Source organism: Acinonyx jubatus, chromosome D2 (genome assembly GCF_027475565.1).
Source record: "Acinonyx jubatus isolate Ajub_Pintada_27869175 chromosome D2, VMU_Ajub_asm_v1.0, whole genome shotgun sequence".
Taxonomy (NCBI): Eukaryota; Metazoa; Chordata; class Mammalia; order Carnivora; family Felidae; genus Acinonyx; species Acinonyx jubatus.
This window is the reverse complement of record NC_069393.1, coordinates 1,614,309-1,631,479: the sequence shown is the minus strand read 5'-3', so window position 1 is coordinate 1,631,479 and position 17,171 is coordinate 1,614,309. Positions and strand designations below refer to the sequence as shown.

The following is a 17,171-nucleotide window of genomic DNA, read 5'->3' as shown; positions in this document are numbered from 1 at the left end:
AAAGGAACTCACACCCACCTCGTGTCTCAAGTCAACCTCTGTCCATGCTGGGGGGGTGGGGGTCAGTGCACCGAGTCACTAAAATTCTACCTTGACAAGTATGGCCCTTTACAGACCGCAGATTTCTCCCAGATGCTGTCTCATTTCAACCATAGAAACAACTGGAAAACAGTCATGCAGCGACACAAAGCAATGGTTGATGACACTACTATAAAAGTTAAGTTTTCTGATGAGTTGGGCAAAATACTGAGGAAGAGAAAGAATTTACAGTAAAACCTGGGGTTGTGAGTAACTTGTTCTGCGATGTTCTGCACGATGAGGAAGAATTTCTAATTAATTTAATTTAATTTTTTAAGTTTATTGATTTATTTTGAGAGAGAGAGAGAGAGCACAAGTGGGGGAGGAACAGAGAGAGGGAGAGAGAAAATCCCAAGCAGGCTCTGCACTGTCAGCCGGCGTCCAATGCGGGGCTCACACTCACAAACCACAAGATCATGACCTGAGCTGAAATCGAGAGTTGGATGCTTCACCAACTGAGCCACCCAGGTGCCCCTTTAATAAATTTTTACTTGATAAATGAGGTGTCTTGCAATACGGGTAGTAGTTGATGCTGAATGTCACATGATCACAATTGAGCCAATGGTTCTTCTCTCTCTCTCTCTCTCACTGCAGAGGAGGAGGAGAAAAAGGCAGAGCAATCCTTCACTTCAAATGAGATTAGGGAGATGTGTAAAATGTGGGAAACGGTGCAAAATTTTGTAGAAAAAGCACCACCTGAGTAAGGCTGTAGCCGTGCAAGCGATGAATCTATTTAACGACAATGCAATGTCACATTTCCTCAAAATCTTCTAAAGGAGGCAAAAGCAAGTGTCATTGGATAGGTTCCTTGTTAAAGTTGCACGGAAAGAAAAAGACTCCATTGAGCCAATAGATAGCAGTGATTTCATTAGTGATAGTGAAAGTCGTCCTACACAATAATCCTCCTCTCCCGTTTCCCTCACGCCAGCCACGAAAGTTTTCAAAGGTAAGTGCAGGTGAATTTGTTTATTTTTCTTCATATTTTGTATTTCCTTTATTATTTTCTATTATGTTACGGTATTGTAATCATTTTTATATGGATACTTTGGGGTTGTGGAATGAATCATCTGAGTTTCATTACTTCTTATGGGGAAATTCGCTTTGATATACCAGTGCTTTGGATTACAAGCATGTTTCCAGAACAAATTATGCTCACAAACCAAGGTTTTACTGTATGTAGTTTTAAAAATCAATCAATTCGTAATATGACAGTGGTTACCTTCTATGCAGCCCAAGTTTTTCTCAAGATCAGAAGAGTTCTTTAATAATAATGACTATTGGTTATATTTGCATAATGATTTATAGTTTACAAAGTATTTCCATGTACATTCTCTTATTTAATTCTTGCCAAAAAAAAAAAAAAAAACAAAAACAACCTAATGCACGATTGGTGTTTTATCCTCATTTTATGAACGAGGAAATTGAGGCCCAGGGAGTCTGCATTCTTGGCTAGGCATTCATTACCGGTTTAATTAAAAGAATTGTTCTAAAGTTGGAAATGAAAAAACAAGCTCATTTATGGCCTCATTACAAAGTTCATCTCTGGTTGCCTGTTTGTATGTTTGTTTTTTGAGTTTATTTATTTACTTTGAGAGAGTATGAGAGAGGGAGGGGGAGAGAGAGAGGGGAAGAGAGAATCCCAAGCAGTCTCCGTGCTGTCAGTGCAGAGCCTGATGAGGGGCTCGATCTCCCAAACCGTGAGATCATGACCTGAGCCCAAATCAAGAGTCAGAGGCTTAACCAACTGAGCCACCCAGGCGCCCCTGGCTACCTGTTTTTAATCACCCCTCTGAATTCGGTCCCTAGGACCCCTTCCCCACTGCAGTGGACCAGGCACTCTGGTCCACTGGGACACTCTTGTCTGAGAAGATGGAGACATGACCCCACCCCTGATGGGAGGTGGGGGGCAGGAGGGTGGGGGGCAGGAGAAGATGGGGAGGTGGCTCAGGCAGCAGGGGCACCATCTACAGTGTTCCCTCACTGAAACACACACCTTTGGGGAAAATCACACGATGCGCAAAACCCAGAAAATGCACAAAAGAAACCCAAGCTTCCAATAAAACCGAGTGAGAAAAGTAGTCTCACCCCATGCGAGTGTTTTTGGAGTATGATGTCATTACTTGGGTTAAGGGCTTGTATCCAGAGCAACTCAAACATTTGTACATTACGCATTCATCTCCTCATCCCGTGACCGCTGCTGCCAGCATCATGCTTAAGATTCACAAGGGCACACACCCTCCCCGCGGGTCACAGCGAGTGGCGATGGCAGACCCCACCATGACCAGAGAGGGAGGATGCGTGGCCTGCCTTGACTCTCCTGTGGTGGGCAGGGAAGTGGCCCATCAGGGTAGGAGCAAAGGGACAGAAAGGCTCAGAGCTGTGCTCACTCTCTGGAGGCGTTGCCTCTCCAGAGTTGCTCTGGGTTCAGTGTCAGGAAAGATTTTGTGCTTTGGCTTATTTTAGTGGACGGTTCTGTTCCAGGTTGAGACCATTTCAATAGGCAGAAGAGCCTTGAGATGTTTGGACATTAATTATTTGTTCTCTGCACGCTTCCCATCCCCTCTGTGCCTGTAGCTATGCCAGAACCTGGGTGCCGGGAGAGATGGAGGTCAGACTGGACGAGAGGGTGAAAATCAATCCGAAATTCACATTCCCCCAGGGAGAAGGGAACCTATAATTAGGGATTTTTTTTTAACAAGGTTGATTTCATGCATCACACACAGCCTGAGGCCGTGCGCAAGGTGGTTACAAGAGGGAGAGAACACACAGCCAGGGCTGTTGAGTCTTGGCCCCCCACCCGCACCCCAATCCCTCCCCACCAGCCACGGGAAAGCAGCTGAGCCTCTGGAAGCAGCAAACACCCTAAATAGAAAATTTCACACGTGTGGTCGGCAGATTTTCAAAAGAAGAAATAATAAAGTACTTGTGATAGCAAATAGCCTTCCTTGTATTATTTTTCAAAGCCCGCTGGATTTAACCCCCTGTGGCTTCCGGGCTGCTCCAGTGAACTCATAAACAATAACATTATTCTACCGCCTTAAGAGGCTTTTAACCATCTTTGTAGTAAGGTTAGGAAAAATACTCTTCCCTGAAGTTGAAGGCTTTAGCGACCCCTGGTTCAATTTCAGTTTAAACAATTAAAGCAATTGTACAGTTCCAGCTGCACTATTTGTTGGGGCGGCTATAACAAGTGCCATAGCCCGGCCGGCTTAAACAACTAAATATTATTAGGTCATAGAGCTGGTGGTTCAGGTCCAAGGTCAAGGTGTAGTTTCCTTCCGAGGGCTCTCTCCTTCACTTGTTGATGGCTGTCTTCTCCCTGTCTGTTGATGTGGTCTCTGTGTATGTCTGTATCCTAATCTATTCTTTTTTTTTAATTTTTTTTAAACGTTTATTTATTTTTGAGAGAGATCAAGAAACCGAGTGCGTGTGAGGGAGGGGCAGAGAGAGAGAGAGAGGGAGACACAGAATCTAAAGGAGGCTCCAGGCTCTGAGCTGTCAGCACAGAACCTGATGTGGGGCACGAACCCACCAGCCATGAGATCCTGATCTGAGCCGAAGTCGGAGACTTAAACAACTGAGCCACCCAGGCGCCCGTAATCTCCTATTCTTATAAGGACAACGATCGTGTTGGATTAGGGCCCATCCGAAAGACCCCATTTTATACTTAATCACCTCTTTAAAGACTTTATATCCAAATACAGTCACATTCTGAGGTCCTGGGGGTTAGAACGTCAACATATATAACTTGGGAAGGGACACCCTTTGGCCGATATCGCCAACCCCAACCTATTGTTTCACGCAATCTGTATGTTTCTCCCTCCATACAAATGGATGCCTACGCAGAATTCTGCGGTTCCCCTTTGTATTATTATGAGTATTATTTGCATCTGCAAATTTCTCTTTTGCAACTTAGCTGCATTTCTCTTTGAACTATAAAAGTGGTAAACCATAACATATTCTTGGGCGTTGGGGCTTTTCCAATTCCTCAAACATACACACAAGACGAAACAAAAGCAGAGCCCCACCTAATGGGCAGGCGGTCTGGCAGGGCTGTTGCCTGGCTGGGTGTCAGCCTGGGCTCTGCCACATGATACCATGCAAGCTTGGGCAATCGGGACTTGGTCTTCCTAAGCGTCGGTTCCTCCTCTTCGGAATCACACTACCCTATGAGGACTTTAGGACGACCCAATGAGCAAGGCAATTAAAGCACAGGAGGTGAGAGTCACATCTTTGTAAATGGCATTTTTCTGCGAACCTTCACAGTACCGTATGGCCAAAATCGACTCCACTTCCAAAAATGCTAAACGAAGCTTTCCTGCTACTGACCAGACAGGGTTAACCTTGAGACTTGCTTAGCCGTTCATCCCCAAACATAAGGTCCTCCCCAAACTGCTGTGTGAGACCGCAGTTCTTGATGCCCCTGATGCTGTGAGTCAGGGATGCCGCAGAGCACAGTGGGGATGATGTGTCTCTGCTCCCCGATGCCAGGCCTCCAGGGAGACTTCAATGGCTGCAACTGGAAATGTGCACAGCCATCTTCTCTTACTGAAAGTTGCCCTGCTGGAAACTTCTGACACCTCTGCCACCTAGACTGGGTAGACTGGAAAGTTCGGCTCAATGGGGCTCAGTGGGGGCTGGGTAGACATGGACTCCCCATGGGGCCTGGGCTTCCCTCCGCACGGGGACCTCAGTGTTCCCAACCCAAGTGTCCTGGTGAACAGAGCGGAGACAGCATGGCCCCTCATCACCCAGCCACTCCTGCCATTGTATAGGTTGAAAAGCAAGAGTCACGAGTCGCTCAAATTCAAGAGGAGGAGCCATAGACCCTAACTCTCCGTGGGGGAAGTGTTTACAGCAATGTTTAGTAAACCACCACAAGACTGTTGGGCAGAAGGAGTGAGACAGACCAGGACACTGGAGAGAGGCTATGCCCTGAGCCGCCATCTTGGCTTGGGCAGTGGTGAGGCGAGCACCCCGGTGTTGAGGAGTGTTGCCCTGCTCTCCTGGAAACTGAATGCATTGTTTTATGCCTTCCAAATACGTGCACGGTCCTCCACCATTCGGGGCCTCGGTTCCCCCATCCATTAAATGAAGGGGTTGAAATGGTTGATCTTTAAAGTCTCCTGGGAGGCTCAGTCAGTTAAGCGTCAGACTCCTGATTTCGGCTCAGGGCATGATCTCAGGATTTGGTGAGTTCAAGCCCCACAGTGAGCTCTGCGCTGACCACAAGGGGCCTACTTAGATTTCTCTCTCTCTCTCTCTCTCTCTCTCTCTCTCTCTGTCTTTCTCCACACCCCCACTCGTGCTCTGTCTCTCTCAAAATAAACTTTTAAAAAGAGCCTGGGGAAATACATTGTCTCTCACATATAGATGACATGCAGGATGCATAAGCAGCCCAGCATATTTTACTATTCGATTTGAGCACTGGGTTTCCTGTGTTTCTAAAACGCCATGCTGGCTTACCTTTTCTGAGAGATTCCAGAAAGTTGCTCACTTGGACACGGTTTCCCACCGGAGCAGCGCCCCCCATAAGCACCTACTATCTACCTCACGAGCGCAACAAATACAAAACTCCGCCGTCTGTCACAAGGATTGTCCTTTACAGGCCACGTCCCCCAGGAGGTGGGTTGGGGGGCGGGGGCAGGGTGGAAGGATCAAGCACCATGACTTCCCCAGCTTTTCAGTCCCCTCTTCCTTCCCTCTCAGTGATGCTCCCACCCCACCACTAGCATTGTGTTTATACAAGGAGCAGACAAATGTGCATTGGATGATGCCATAGGCTTGTCACCCTACCCCTCCTCTCCTTCCCTGAGGCTCTCCCAGCCCAGCCTCCTGCTCTCCTGGTCTCAGGACGCAAACGCCCCAGCAACTCAATTCCCGGGGCCCCAGGCTCTCACCCACAGTGAGAAGAAGCGAGAAGGCATGTACATTTCCCCCGCCACCCCGGCAGCATCCGTCACCCTGTCCGGGGCTTCCTTCTCTCTGCCGGCCACTCCTGTTTACACGGGGATAACACAGCCAGACCCTTTCTGGCACGATGCCAACACAACCACCTCGATTCTTCCAGCTCCCAATATGGATCAGCGTTGCTTGATTAAGCACACCCGTTTAAAGCCAAAGCCTCGTTAATATCCACAGTTGTAAGCCCATTTCACTTGGATAACTGCTTGCCTTATTTGATTTGATTTAGTCCTCTGCCCAGCTGCCATCCTAAGTCTCCTCTCCACTTAATTTAGCATCCAAACTAGATGTGTCTGTCTGGTCACACGTCAGGTCTAGAGGAACACCAAGTCTGGAGAGCCCTCTGGGCTCATTTTTGCCATCTTCCAAAAATGTCCGTCCTTTCTCTCCTGGGTGGGGAGGATATTTTAACCCTGAAAGAGGAAGGGAACAAAACAAGACACGAAAGGACAAATAGAGACTTGTCTCCTACTCAGGCCAGGAAGGAAACTGTCTTCAGTGCACGGAACTCAAGTCTATGCCGGGCCGGGCCTCTTCCAGGGGCTGTCACTGACACTTCACAAGATTGCTGGGACAGTCTTCCCATGGAGAGATGGGAGTGGGGGTGGGGATGGTGCTTCTCACATTCTAGTCCGATCCATACCGTTGACGTCATCTCTGCAAGGTCACAGCTCACACCTGCCATCACTGCTGGAATGCAGGATTCTGTCCATCTCCCTCTGGATGCCTAGCCCTCTCGAACTTCTTTGGAGAACACCCCCCATGCTAGGCACTATCCTGGCTAACCTTCTCCGCATAACCCTGGGTGTCACAGTTTTCCAGATAAGAACACAGTGGGGGGAAGACTCACTCCTGGGCTGCCCCCCTGCTCATCTCTAGACCAGTGACTCTCAAAATTATGGGGTGGTGGAGACAGAGTGCTGTCTCCTGCTAGAGGGTTCTGATTCTCCTCCCCCGGGGCTTTCTCCCTCCCCTCAAATCTCCTTAGGAAATGATTACCAAGGGGCCACCGTTCCAGGGAGAACCTGACGTGTCCTTCAAGAGTGTGGAGAACATGCGGGAGGATTCTGCAGGTGGTGAGGGGTGTATGAACTGGAGGGGCCTGTCTTCCCCCTTACCCTGTACTCTCTAAGGACGTACGGGGGACAATGTGTAGGAAATTAATGTCCACCCATCTCAATTCTTCTGTTGCAGATATTGAGGTGAGCCCTAAAAGTCAACGTTCTACAGGAAGGGGTGGAGCACAAAAACTCTTTCTCTTTCTCCCTGCAGATCAATGCCACAGAAATCTAGGCAATGGAGTGGCAGCGTGTGCCCCCCCCCCCGCCCTATGCCAACAAGCCTGCCCCCCCCCCCGCCCCGAGAGACCCAAGATGGTGCTAACGACTATGCATCATCACAGTCCTTTCTTTCGTCAAACAATTTTTTGGCCGTTTCATCAAAATCTAAGTGCATCCATTGAGTCTCACCACCCATGGGGACCCCATCCATCCCGTGTGACCCAGTGGGGAAAAAGATGGTGAGACGTGCTGGTCTAGGGAATTTCTGGAGGCTCTCTTCTGACCTGCAGTGGGGGAGAGGGGCCCGCCTTGGAGCGGGGTAGAAAGACGGTGCCCCTCACCCCCACCTGCACACACAGGTTGAAAACCAAAACAAAAGGGAGGACTCTTCATCACATCACAGAATCGCCTCCGGACGACACTGAAAAGCTGCCGAAGTTGCTTCCCAGTGGTGAGGTGCAGAGAGCGTTGTATTGGGGATTGAAATGAGTCAGGGATGCTGAGACACAGCCCTGTGCTCTGCCAGAGGGTGGTCCTGAGCACCAGGTCCAAAGAACCACCAGCATCAGGTTCTTTTATTTTTATTTTTTAATGTTTATTTATTTTGCGAGAGCGCGCGCGCGCGAGAGAGGGTATATGAGCAGAGGAGGGACAGAGAGAGAGGGAGACAGGGCATCCCAAGCAGGCTCCGCACTGCCAGTGCAGAGCCCGACGTGGGGCTTGGACCCACTAACTGTGAGATCATGACCTGAGCCGAAGTCAAGAGTCAAATGCTTAACTGACTGAGCCACCCAGGCCCCCCAGTCCTGTGTATTTTCTATGGGGATGAGAGGAGGTCGCGAACCTATGTCTCACAAACACTTCAGAAGAGATTTAGGTCAATTGTGCATGCCACTAAATGAAGCTGGGTACTGATGGAGATTATGAGAAAGCCAAAACTCCAAAGCCAGAAGGCAATTTGGGATGCTTCTCTTACTGCCACCATGAGGTCTTTGATTTGACAAACGTGCACTTTATTTTTCTAAGTATTTATTTAAATTCCCGTGAGTTAACATACAGTGTAATATTAATGTCAGGGGTACATATAGGGATTCAACACTTCCATACGTCACCTGGTGCTCATCAAGACAAGTGCCCTCCTTCACCCCCATCACCTACTTTACCCATCCCCCCACCCACCTCCCTCCTGGTAACCCTCAGTTTGTTCTCTATAGTTGAGTCTGGACAAATGTACTATACCCAAGAAACCACACTAAGGTTTATCCCAATGCCAAGAGGATTTGAGATTTTGCTCCATAGGAAATATGACCCTGATGGGCTGGTAGTAAACCTATGCACCTGTCAGATTACCCTCTGCCTACAACCGTCCCCCCCCCCCCGCCCCCCTTACCCTGGTAGCTACCATGGTATCCCATCTGTTCTAACACTTGCCTTTGGTCCTGAACAAGGCTTCCTGTACTGACCTTCACCACCCAGCCAGCAGGATTTCTCCATTAATGACCCAGCATTGTCTAGCATCGCTGTTGCTATGGTGACAGTCACTCATGAATACACCAAAAGAAAAATAGCCCACACTCTAGCAGGTGCATAGTCCTGGCACGGCATACCGGTACTGGCTCGTAAAGTTTTCTAGTTTCCCCCAAGACTTTTCTTTCCCCCAAGACTTAAAATTAGGAACCAATGTAACTGCTAAGAACATGGTTCTCCTAGCAACCAGAGAAATGCTCTTCCCTCCTGGTGGGGAAGTTAAAAATAACATTGCTTGTACCACTGTAACCAGCTGGAATCTCCAAATTGTGTCCCGGAACATCCGCCTGGTCATAGCAGATAGCACCTATCGTCAAGGTGACCTTTCTAAGGCACAAATGTCATTTGGCTGCACAGAATCATTCAGGCTTCCTCTTTCCCGAGTGGGAGAAAGGTCATACTCACCTTGGGCCTTGTGAGCGGGGGCAGGGTTCCCTTCTTACCCATTCCCAGCAAGACACCAACGTTCTAGGCATATGCAATCGCTCGAGATTCTCTGCAGACCTTGTGCCTGCCAGCCTGGATGCCTGCCCTCTCCCCATCCTCCCTCCCTCTTTCCCTTCCTGTTGATATAATTAACATACAATAACATTTAAAAATCCTAAGGGATCAGTTCAATGAGTTTTGACAATTAACGTATGCAGGGCAAGATACCAAACATCTCCAGTGTTCTAGAAAGGTCTCTCGTGTCCCTCTCCAGTCAATCAACCATCCCCCAACCCAGAGGCAACCATTTTCTGACCTCTATTTCCACAGATGAGTTTTGTCTGTTCTGAAACTTCATAAGTGGAATAGTATAGAAAATATTATTGGGTGTATTCCATTGTGTGACTATGGCACCATTTAAAAATCGACTTTTCTGTTGATGGACATTTGAGGTGTTTTCAGTTTGAGATTATCATGAAGAAGACGCCTTAAGAATATTTTTATGCTAGCCTTTTTGTGGAAAATCATTTATTTCTCTTGGGCAAATGCCTAGAAGTGGAATTGCTGGGTCATGGGGAAGCTGTATGCTTAACTTTATTACAGACTGCCAGATGGTTCTCCAAACTGCTTGTACTGTTTGACTCTTCCATCATTGTAGACAAGAGTCCAACTTCTCCACACCCCCACTAACATTTGGAATTGTCATTGTTGTTGTTGTCTTAATTTTGCCATTCTTGGTGGGTGTGTAACAGTATCTCATTGTGCTTTTAATTTGCATTTTTCTGACAATTAATAACCTGAGTATATCTGAGTACATTCTCATGTACTTACGGGCCACTTCCATATCATCTTTTGTGAAGTATCTGTCCAATGTTTTGTCCATTTAAAAAACTGAGTTGTTTACCTTCCCATTAATTAATTTGTTAATAATATATTCTGGATATATGTTCTGCAAATAGATTTTCCCTATCTGTGGTTTGTCTGCTCGTTTTCTGAATGGTAACTTTGATGGGCAGGAATTTTTAATTGTGAGGAAGTCCACTTCATCAGTTACTTTCTTGTTATGGTTTGTCATTTTTGTGTCTTGTCTCAACACTCTATATCTAACTGAAGGTTGCAAAGACTTTCTCTTCTATTTTCTTCTAGAAGATTTGTGGTTCTGTTTTTCTCATATAGACTTTTGATTCATGTCAAATTATTGTTTTATTTGCTCAGTGAGACAGGAGTTGACGTTATTGTTTTTCTCATAAGAATATTCAGTATTTCCAGCACTATCTGTTGAAAGATTTTCCTGTCACCACTAAATTATTTTGGTGCCCTTGTCTAAAATGAGTTGACTGCAAAAGTATAGGTCTATTTCTGGACTCTCCCTTCTGCTCCATTGACCTGCGTGTCTATTCCTATGCAATAGCATGCTGCTTGATTATTGGGTTTATAGCAAGTCTTGAAATCATGTAGTGTAAGTTCCTCCACACACTTCCACTTTGTCAAGATAATTTTGGCACTTCTGGCACTTCCTCTGAATTTCCATAAAAATTTTAGGATTAGATTTTCTATTTCTTCCCCCCAAACCTGCTGTAATTTTGGTAGACACTCCATTGGAACTATAGATCAATTTAGAGCAAATTAATATCTTAAAACCTTGACTCTTCTAATCCATGAATATGGTATATCTCTCCACTTGTTTATATCTTCTTTAATTACTCTCAAAAATGCTTACAGTTTCCAGGGTAAAATTCTTGCTTATCTTTCATTAAATTCACTCCTAGATATTTGGTTTTGTAAATGCTATTGAAAGAGTATTATTTTATTTTTCAATAAAATAAAATCATTTATTACTTCACCTGTGTACTTTGGCATGTACAGTTTCAGACACAGGGCATGTCTTCCTCCTTGTCTGCATACACACTAGCTACCCCTCCTTCCAGGCATCACCCTCTGTAGGAAGCCTGACTCTGTTTTCCTGGCCTGAGTAATCTCATTTCTGTGTTATGATAAAGATCTGTGTGGTTTCATGGTAATGCAAAGATCCTGCCATATTTAACTAGGTGTTTATTGTCTGTCTCCTAACTAGACCTTGAGTTCTTTGAGAGCAGCAGCTGTGTCTTCAATCTCTTTTCACAATATCAAGTGAAACGGTCAGCCTATAGACTCACAAGTTAAACAAGGACATCTTAAAGTGGTAAAGAATCTCAGATGTCGTCATGTTCAATACTCTACATGAAACTCCACTATATTGTTGCATGGCCAGAATGCAGCGAACCTGTCTGATTTGGGCTATGGTAGATATGATGCATTTTATATGCTCTTTGTGTCCATTAACAGTAGACCCATGGAAGAGGCTTCCATTGAAACTAAGAAACATTCTGGATTCCCTACTTGCATAGTAAAGATCTAGTGCCAAATCTACTTGGATACTATTGCCTCCCCTTTGTTCTTTGGTTGTAAGCACAGTTCAAACATTCTAATTCCTTATCTATTAAACGTGTCCAATTGGTACCATTTAATGTTTTAGAAAGTTTTATCATTACATTTCCACAATTAGTATGTAATATTTACATGATTTTTTTTCAAATGTTTATTTAAATTCCAGTTAACATACAATGAAATATTGGTTTTAGGAATAGAACCCAGTGATTCATCACTTACATACAACACCCAGTGCTCATCACCAGTGCCCTCTTCAATACCCATCACCCATTTAGCCCACCCCCCACCCACCTCCCTCCATCAACCCTCAGTTTGTTTTCTATCATTAATATTTGCTATTCACACCAATTCTAGGTGTGAGAAATTGTAGCTGCATGAAACTTCTTGTTCTCCCGCTCATCAGGTGTTTAATTTTGTCTCTACATACCTAAGGAGAAATGTATGAGTGTGTTCATTGTGTAAATCACACATTTATTACGTTGATGGAAATGTGGTTGTTCATCTCTAAGAACTGGAGGGGTGCAGTGTATTAAATGCATTTTACAGTGTACTAGACAGCAGTTAGAACTGGGGAATTAGATGGATACAATATGGATAGATCTTAAGAGCAGTGCCAATGGGGAAAAGAAATATATAACATACAAATTTTGTGTAAATTAAAAATTCATCACACGTCAATAAAAACGCATCAAAGTGGCAAACCTCATTTTTGAAAAATACATTCAAACAAAAAGATCCACCAGAATTATTTCAGGTAGAGAAGGGTGCATTGCAGGAGCAGAAATAGGGGATAAAGGAAAATCAATCTGTGAACCGAGGAAGAGTCCAGCAGGTCGCTAGCAATAATATGCCGTGAAATGAGGGGCTTGAGAGACTCAAGTTTCCATTTTTAACAGCCGAAAGAAGAGGAATTTAAAAAAGGTAAAAATCAGATTTTGAGGGGATTAAGTGAGGTAATTCATGAAAAGCACTTAGCAAGTGCCCTAGCACATGGTAACTATTGACGAATTTTATGAAGCTAATATTAGTAGACTAATCTGTGCTAAAAAGCACCCTCCATGGGGGGCGGGACCTCCATTTTGTTCATGCCAGCATCTCGAGCACCAGAGCAGCTTCTGTCACGTTTGCAGGTGCTCGATAAATATTTGTTGAGGGAATAACAGGCACTGAGATACAACGATGGGCAAAAGCAATATTGCTTCCGCCCTTACAGAGCTAACAGTTTGGAAGAGAGACAAACACCAATAGAAAACATACATAAATAAATACACAATTGCAATCGTTTCTAAATGCAAGTGCTCGTGGTTCCCTGAGAGTCCATAATGGGGGTATTCAAATTGGTCACAGCTATCAGAAAAAGCTTCCTTGAGCAAGTGACCTTTGAGTCACAGTGAGTAAGAATTAACTAGATACAAAGAGGAAGATCATTCCAGGCAGGAAACCTAGCATGTGCAATGTCCCTGTGGCAGACGAGAGCTTGGCAAATATGAGAGCCTGAAAGACAGGGCGAGGGGGCCCGGCTGGGCAGTGAGGCTGGAGAAGGAGGTGGGGCCAGACCAGGCAAGACCTCACCAGCCATGTCAAGGAACTTGCCTTTATTTTCTGAGCCGGGGAAAGCTGATGAAAGGCTGTAAGAGCAGAGAGACACAATCAGATATTCGTTTTTAGAAGACGGTTCAGGCATCAGCTTTTAGTGTATGTGGCACTGGGCTAGTAGTGAAAGGACAGAGAAAAGTGACTAGATCGTCAACGTTGGCTGGGATTGTTAGCATTTCCGAACCATCGATATAAGACGTGGAACACGCCTATTCAATGTGGTCAATTCCTAGATGTCAAGAAAAGTCTGAATCTATCTGGAATAATGCTGGGGCTCCTGGGAGGGGCTTATGGATCATAAGATGACCAAGACTGATTAAGAGCAAAGGCCATTCCTCTGTCTCTCCTGATACTCTCCCACTGCTTGACAACTGGAAGGATTTGGGCTTGATGAACGTTTCATTCCCAAAGTATACTTTCCAACTAGTTGGTGATGCTCCTGGCCTCGTTGGTATGCAAATTCCTCACGTTTATCAACTCACCTTGGCCTCTGGTGCTGCCAACAGGCCCTGAGGCACCATCGCCTCTGACTGCCCATTTGCAGGACTTTCTTGACCACATTGGTCCAACCCACAGGCTACACACCCACCTGCCAAGAGGAGGGAGAGAGCACATGTTCTGCAATCCGTTTGTCACTCACCCAAGGGCCAAGCCAAAGAACACACTGAGCCCCTTGAGCTCTGTACCTCCCACAACCATCCACATCTGCCCACCCTTGCCACACCCACCCTGAGGCAAGGCCACACCTGGCCTCCAGAACAAAGCCCAACTCCAAGCTCTCTCAAAAATCAGATTGGGTGCATAAACTTATGTTCTCACTTTTCTTTCTAAGGTACTTCACCCACCCCACCCTCCCCCTGAACTACACCCAGTGCAAAAAGCCGTCCCTGTGAACCAAGCCATTGGCTCTCACCTTGCAACCAGTCCATAAATGTTAGATCCTTCTCTGTACGCTTCCTACAGGGGAGACCTCAGTATTTGTTCTCATAGAAGGCATCTTATGACCCCGTCAGGTTCTAAGAATCAAAACTACATGTGACATCTCCTTCTCAAAAAGGCATTCCAAAGAAGGCTGGTAGCAAATAGAAAATATCAGTAACTAGGAGAGGGGTCCCCTGAATGCTGTATGGTCCATCAGATACTTCTTTTTCTTCTCTTGGGTATCAGCTAATCTTCCTCCAGTACGGAATCCATCTGACACATTCATACCTTCATACCCTGCCCCCCACCCCAGGGTGTGTCATTTTCCTCACTAACTCGGTGAACACATCAGTCATTCAGTGAATCACTTGGCAAATTTCCTAAGGACCCACTGGACACAAAGCCACCGTCGTGGACACACAACTTCTGCAGGAAGGGCATATGCCCCAAAGCTCGAGAATTAGGAGACCCCTATTTCTGCACGGCCTCTTCAAATGCAGAGAGAAACACGTTTCAAGTCCCTGCTAACAAGGACAAGTTCCAGCCAGAGCTGACCTTCAGCTCACTCACCGGGAATCCAAGTCTCTGTCAGCCATGGGAGTCAGGGGCCAAGTTCTCTGCCAAATTACTGGTGCAGTCTGGCCTGAAATGCCCTCTCTCTACATGGGGATTCAAGTAGCTCCTGTCCCACTAACGTCCACATACTGCATCCTACATTTCTCTACCTTGTACCCCACATTTGTCAATTTAAAAATGTTTAGGGGCTCCTTGGTGACTGAGTTAATGAAGCATCTGGCTGTTGGTTCCCGCTCAGGTCATGATTCCAGGGTCATGGGATCAAGCCTCACGTTGGGCTCTGTGTTGAGTGTGGAACCTGCTAAGATCCTTTCTCTCTTCCTCTGCCCCTCTTCTCAGCTTGTACTCTCTCTCTCTCTCTAAAAAAATTAAAATAAAAATTAAAAATTAAAATGACTAAAGTTCACAGCAGCATTATTCACACTCAAAAGGCAGAAATAAATCAAATGTCCATCAACAGATGAATGGAATGGAATGGAATATTATTCAGCCTTAAAAAAAAGAAGGGGATTCTGGGGCCGCCGGGGTGGCTCAGTCAGTTAAGCGTCCAACTTGAGCTCAGGTCATGATCTCATGGTTCACGAGTTCAAGCCCCATGGCAGTCTCTGTGCTGACAGCTCAGAGCCTGGAGCCTGCTTCGGATTCTGTGTCTCCCTCTCTCTCTGCCTCTCCCCCACTCGCACTCTGTCTCTGTCTGTCTCTCTCTCTCTCTCTCAAATAAATTTTAAAAAAAAGGGGGGGATTCTGACACAGGCTATATGTATCTCACATACACACACACACATATAGAAATAGAGAGAGACCTCTATAAAGATACAGTTATATATATCATATGTATATCTTATAATGTAGATTTTATATATATATATATATATGTATATATATATATATACATATATATATATATATCCAGCCTCTGCCCCTTGCTTGTCTGTAACTTTCTACTCCAACGCTGAGAAACCTAGCTCCCATCAACTCCCATCCACTCACTGAAATAAGTGTTCAATTCCGGGGGCACCTGGGTGGCTCAGTCAGTTGAGCGTTCGACTCTTGATTTTGGTTTTGGCCTGTCTCAGCTTTCGGCAAGCCTTCCTCACTGAGCTTGATCATTTCTAGCTTTTGATGTACAGTGAGAGACGTGTGACTCTGCCTTTCACTTGAACACTTAGAGGCCACTGTAGGGGAATTACTTGGCCTGATTTCAATATTGTGTCTCAGAGAGAGAGAGGGAGCCGTCAGAACACGCACAACATTTATCAACTAAGTTTGCCATCTGATATGGGCTTGTCGAGGCATGCCTGAATGTAACCTTTTCAGACTGACTTCTTTCACTTAGCGATATGCATTTAAGTTTCCACCATGCCTTTTCATGGCTTGGTAGCTCATTGCTTTTTATGCATTGTCCGGATATAATATAGTTTGTATATTTATCTTAAAGGATGCATTGGTTGCTCCCAAGTTTTAGTGACTATGAATAAAGACGCTATAAACATTCGTGTACGGGTTTTTGTGTGGTGAGTTGTCAACTCACTTGGGTAAATTGGCAGCGAGATTGTTGGACTGCATGGTCAAAGTACGTTTAGCTCTGAAAGAAACCACCACACTGTCTCTCAAAACAGCTATACCCAAGTTCGCATCCCCGTCAACAAGGAACGAGAGTTCCTCATTCTCGCTAGGATGTGGGCCTGCCAGTTTTCCAGACTTGGAGCTATTCTAACGGGTGTGTAGTGGGATCTCATTGTTGTTTTAATCTGCAGTACCTTTAACAACAGCTGATGTTGAGAAGCTTTTCGCATGCTTTCTTTGGCCACCTGTATGCCTTGCTTGGTGTGGTGCCTGGGTGTCCGTTCAGATCCTTTTTTCCTTTCGTAATTGAGAATTTTTAAATTTTTATTTATTTTTTTATTTGTGCTCAACCGACTGAGCCACACAGGCACTCCCATAATTGAGATTTTATTGGTTGTTCTGAGGGTCAATGCACAGACATTATGAAGAATTTGTACACAATTCCTAATGCAGGTGCCAAACATATAAGGAGCCTATAGTTTGTTTTTTTTTTTTAACGTTTATTTTATTTTTGAGACAGAGAGAGACAGAGCATGAACGGGGGAGGGTCAGAGAGAGAGGGAGACACAGAATCTGAAACAGGCTCCAGGCTCTGAGCGGTCAGCACAGAGCCCAACGCGGGGCTCGAACTCACGGACCGCGAGATCATGACCTGAGCCGAAGTCGGACGCTTAACCGACTGAGCCACCCAGGCGCCCTGCCTGTAGTTTTTTTCTAAACCGTGGTTCTAGTGACATTCCAGCTTAAAATTTTCAGGCAAATTTTTCCTAAGAAGACGCTAGGTCACAATATCTTCAGGGGTTGATC

At 45.5% G+C, this 17,171-nt stretch overlaps 1 long non-coding RNA gene across 1 annotated transcript; it reads right to left on the bottom strand.

Annotated features, from left to right (window-relative positions):
• Positions 1-12,387: 12,387 nt before the first annotated feature.
• On the bottom strand, positions 12,388-14,272 carry LOC106984818 (uncharacterized). Its single transcript, XR_008292208.1, has 3 exons — positions 14,215-14,272; positions 13,784-13,890; positions 12,388-13,333 (listed from the first exon to the last, which is right to left on the bottom strand). It is a non-coding gene; the product is annotated as an uncharacterized LOC106984818 (long non-coding RNA).
• Between the last annotated feature and the right edge of the window lie 2,899 nt (positions 14,273-17,171).